The sequence below is a fragment of the Aotus nancymaae genome, unplaced genomic scaffold, assembly GCF_030222135.1.
Source record: "Aotus nancymaae isolate 86718 unplaced genomic scaffold, 86718_ANA_hifiasm-v0.15.2.pri h1tg000041l, whole genome shotgun sequence".
NCBI lineage: Eukaryota > Metazoa > Chordata > Mammalia > Primates > Aotidae > Aotus > Aotus nancymaae.
Window position 1 is genome coordinate 36113658 of NW_026988455.1, and position 5290 is coordinate 36118947.

Here is a 5290-nt window from a genome sequence, read left to right on the forward strand (position 1 = left end):
TTACCCTAAGAAAATAATTATAAAAATCCAAAAAGCTATTTCCACAAGAACTTTTTTTTGAGATGGAGTCTCACTCTTGTCACCCTGGCTGGAGTGCAATGATACAGTCTTGGCTCACTGCAACCTCCACTCCCAGGAGGGTTTAAGTGATTCTACTGCCTCAGCCTCCAAGTAGCTGGAATTATAGGCAGGTGCCACCACACCTGGCTAATTTTTGTATTTTTTTTTTTTTTTTTTTGATAAACAGACATGTTTAATGATAGCTTGCTATTCAGAGATGACTACAGAGACTTTCAATCTATAATCCAGGAGTACATAACCATGCAGCACAGACCAATTAACCAAATGTAAAATAAACTAGGTTCTTACTACAACTACCCTATAAACATTGCAACTATTCTTTCCAAAAGGACCCTCATCTTATGTGAAAACACCTACTGTGGGGGAACCAGAAGCCTAGCTACGTGGCCAAAAGTAAAAACCAAAGGAAAAAATAGCAACTCAGTGGTTAATTGGTGAAAGCGAAAAATTTGTGTCCTTTACTGTGCTGCTGCTGCTGCTGCTGCTGCTGTTGCTGTTGTTGCTGCTGCTGCTGGAGCTGGAGCTGGTGCTGGTGCTGCTGGAGCTGGAGCTGGTGCTGGAGCTGGAGCTGGTGCTGGTGCTGCTGGAGCTGGAGCTGGTGCTGGTGCTGCTGGAGCTGGAGCTGCTGCTGCTGCTGGAGCTGGAGCTGGTGCTGGTGCTGCTGGAGCTGGAGCTGGTGCTGCTGCTGGAGCTGGAGCTGCTGCTGCTGCTGGAGCTGGAGCTGCTGCTGGTGCTGCTGGAGCTGCTGCTGCTGGAGCTGGAGCTGGTGCTGGTGCTGCTGGAGCTGGAGCTGGTGTTGGTGCTGCTGCTGCTGGAGCTGCTGCTGCTGCTGGAGCTGGTGCTGGTGCTGGTGCTGGTGCTGCTGGAGCTGGAGCTGGTGCTGCTGCTGGAGCTGGAGCTGGTGCTGGTGCTGGTGCTGCTGGAGCTGGAGCTGGTGCTGCTGCTGGAGCTGCTGCTGCTGGAGCTGCTGCTGCTGGACCTAGAGCTGGTGCTGGTGCTGGTGCTGATGGAGCTGGTGCTGCTGGAGCTGGAGCTGGTGCTGCTGCTGGAGCTGGAGCTGGTGCTGGTGCTGATGGAGCTGGTGCTGGTGCTGCTGGAGGTGGTGCTGGTGCAGCAGGAGCTGGTGGTGGTGCCACTGGAGCTGCTGCTGCTGCTTTGGTCTTCTTAGTTTTGTTCTTTTTGTCCCTCTTTTTCAGCCCAACCACGTTCGCTCTCAGTAGGTTTGAATAAGCCATCTGAAACTTTCCTTGGAGCTCACCACAGTGCTGATCTTCTTTTTCCCATCAGTAGCTCTTAACAGATACTTGTTGTCTGTGGGCTCAAAGCCCTCCACAGTACCTTTCTTTGGAATGGGTTTGGTTCGACCATCATACTTCTTCAAGGTGATATAGACGCTGCCCGACGTCCGGCACTTCTGGAAGAGTCTGGTCAGCTCCGTCAGGAACTGCTCGCTCTCCAACACCACCATCGCGGCAACGCTGCCTCGACTCCCTCAGCTTAAGCCCCTAGCAGTCTAATTTTTGTATTTTTAACACACATGGGGTTTCATCATGTTGGCCAGGCTGGTCTCAAATTTCTGACCTCAAGTGATCCACCCACCTAGGCCTCCCAAAGTGCTGGAATTACAGGTATGAGCCACCGTGCCCAGCCAAGAACATTATTTAAAGCATTGTTTATAATAGCAAAAAGAAATGGAAATGACCTAAATATCCATTAATAGGGAAGCTGGTTAAGTAAACATACACACGTAATGTGTTACTATACAGGCATTAAGATGATAATGAAAGTCTATACCAGTGTGAAAAGATGTCGATAATATATGCTCATGAGAAGCAAGGTGCAGAATAGTATCCCACTATTTATAAAAATCTATGAGTTTTTAGGTGTGCAGAGCATTTATATACAGAAAGAAATCTAGAAGTATGCTCACCAAATATTAGCAGTGCTTATCTCTATATCATGAGACTTCTGGCAATATGCATTTTTTCTGTTCTTTCAAGTTTAATTTTTTATAGTGAGCATGTATTATTTTGTCCTTCTAAACTAGTGAGGAAGGATGTGTCAGAAATGCTATTATGTTGTATGTTATAACGCCCTGGGAAAACTATATATGCATATTGACAAATTGCTGTGAATGTGAGCAGGGTCTGAACGTTATTGGGTAATTAATAGACATGAATGTGAACTCTCAAAAGCCTACCAAAAGACATGAGCAGATATTTCCTGAAGAGTATATACAGATGAAAATAAGCACATGAAAACGTGCAACATCATTAGCCATTGGAGAAATGAAGAATAAAACCACAACGCGGTATCAGACTATCTTATCATATTATACCTATCAGAATGGTTGAAAAAAAAATAGTGACAATACCAAGGCTGGTTAGGATATGGAGAAACTGGATCATTATTCACTGGAGGTGGGATTGTGAAATAGTTAAACTCTCTGGAAAACAATTTGGCAGTTGCCGCAAAAACCAAACATGCACTTATTGTACTCCTGGATATTCATCCCAGAGAAATGAAACCTTATGGATCACACAAAAACCTGTAACATGAATAGCCGAAACTTGGAAACAGCCCAAATTTTTTTCAATTGGTGAATGGTTAAACCAACTGTGGTACATCCATACTGTGGAATACTCAGCAATAAAAAAGGTGAACTATGGATACATGCAACAACTTGGATGGATGTCAGGGGAATTATGCTGAGTGAAAACCTGCATATTTGTGAAACATGCTTGAAGTAACAAAATTATAGAGATGGAAAACAAATTAGTTGTTGCCAAATTAGTTGTTAAAGGTTAGGAATGAGTAGGATGGATAGGTATGGCTACATACGGATAGCACGAAGGAGCCTTATTTAGTTTATAACACACTTCTATATCTCAATAGTGGCAGTGGTTACATAAAAATTGCATAATACGACACACACACCTGTTGTGCAAATAAAAGTGGAGAAATATGAATAAGCTCCATGGATAGTACTTTCTTTTCTTGCCTTTTTTTTTTTTTAAAGACAGAGTTTCACTTTTGTTGCCCAGGCTGGAGTGCAATGGCACAATATCGGCTCACCGCAACCTCTGCCTCCTAGGTTCAAGTGATTCTCCTGCCTCAGTCTCCCGAGTAGCTGGGATTACAGGCATGCACCACCACACTCGGCTAATTTTGTATTTTTAGTAGAAATGGGGTTTCACCATGTTGGTCAGGCTGGTCTCGAACTCCCGACCTCAGATGATCTGCTTGCCTTGGCCTCCCAAAGTACTAGGATTACAGGCGTGAGCCACAACACCTGGCCCTAATATCTTTATTTTCTGAGTGTGATACTGCATTATAGTTAAGTAAGATGTTACCATTGGGAAAAACTGGGGTGAAGTGTACATGGGACCTCCCTATACATTTTTTGAAACTTTCTATCAAACTATAATTATTTTTAAAATAACTTTTAAAGGGTCTGCTGAGTCGAAGTCAACCAGGAGGTGCCCCAGAAGATGAGATAAGCCTGAGAGTTAAGAGCTTCTACGCGATAACTTAATATCCCTGCACAGGGTGCTTGGTAAAAATATTAAAGAAAGAAAAGTATCTGAATGTGGTGCCTTATCAACATGTATTCAAATATCAATTATGCTGTGATCCCAGTAAAATACCAGAAAGAGTAATGTACAAGAAGGGACTCTCAAGCACCTTCCTCTGATTCTAAATACTTAGTCTGGGCACGGTGGCTCACGCCTGTAATCCCAGTACTCTGGGAGTCCGAGGCAGGAGGATCACGAGGTCAAGAGATTGAGACCATCCTGGCCAACATGGTGAGACCGTATCTCTACTAAAAATACAAAAAATTAACTGGGTGTGGTGGCAGGTGCCTGTAATTCCAGCTACTTGGGAGACTGAGGCAGGAGAATTGCTTGAACCTGGGAGACGAAGGTTGCAGTGAGCCGAGATCGCGTTACCGCACTCCAGCCTGGCAACATAGCGAGACTCTGTCTCAAAAAAAGAAAAAAAATACTTACAGCTAAGCTCTACTCAGAAAAAGAGGGTCCCAAATACTGATGTCCATCAATGCTTTTGATCTCAGGTTTTTACATGGCTGATATTAAAAGCTGATTCCTTGTTATTCAGCTTGGTGCTCACATATCACCTAATCATAGAGGCAAGGACTTCCCTGATCTCTCAGTCTCAAATAGCCAGCAGTAATACTCTGCTATATCACTTTAGCAGCACCTTAATCTAGCTTGCATTTTTCCCAACACTTGCGGAATCAGCATTACCTTGTTATCTTAAAACAGTCAGAACCAGCCTCATTATTCCCCATCCATAGGAGTTTGCATCTCAGAACACAGAGACACAGGGACCAGCCAAGCATCCCCTCTCCTCAGAAGTCTGAGTTTCAGTTTCAGGGCCCCTCTTCTAAATTTCCAAGCCTGTCCCTTTGCTCACTCAACCCTTGGGGTTGTATCTGCTTTCTGTAGTAACTGCCTCCTCAGTACCTTAGAATTCTCTCTTTACCTTTTCACTACCTAATTATGTATCTAATTAACAATTCTTTACATACCTATATCTATAGAAAGGGGAGTTGGGGCCTGCAGCTGAGTCTGCAGCAAGGAGATGTTTGGCTGAGAGAGGGAAGTCATATCATCAAAGGGAATAAATGCAAATTATGAGTGAGGAGGGAAGCCAGGCTCAGGGCCAGAGAGCTTCTTAAGTGTCAGGACAGGCAGCAACTGCCAGTCTTTAAATAGGTAATGAGACCAAGGGTTAAAGGTTTGGATAATCAAGAGCAGGTCAAGCAGTGAAGTGTGAAGTAGGTCCAGGTGAAGGATGCAAAAGCTAGGCTGTGATGTGCTGAGAGTCTGCTCTTAATTGTCCTGTGGCACAGGAGCAGCGGGGTTAGGTAGCTCATTCTGAGCAGAATCCACTGATACCACTGGCCCCCTTGTTTATTCAGCCCAACCTCTCCATTTGTGAGCCAATTTTGATTTAGACAGGATGTGAAAGACCTCCCAGAAATGAACTCTCTTCCTCTCTGGACTTTTGAATATTGACTGTGATCTTGATTTCCTGCCTCTGATTTCTTTACCTCCTTTGTGAACCATTGACTGAAGCCGTGTGACTGTGTGTGTGTTGCTACTTCGGTTAAGCCCTTCCCCAAAGCCTGGACCACACCTCAATGTGCAGTTCTAAGGCCAGCCACTGTCACTCTGCCTCGTCT

General features: G+C 44.6%; 1 pseudogene; it reads right to left on the minus strand.

Moving 5' to 3' along the window:
- LOC135268652 (signal recognition particle 14 kDa protein-like) lies at window positions 1–3175 on the minus strand (annotated as a pseudogene).
- Window positions 3176–5290: the final 2115 nt, after the last annotated feature.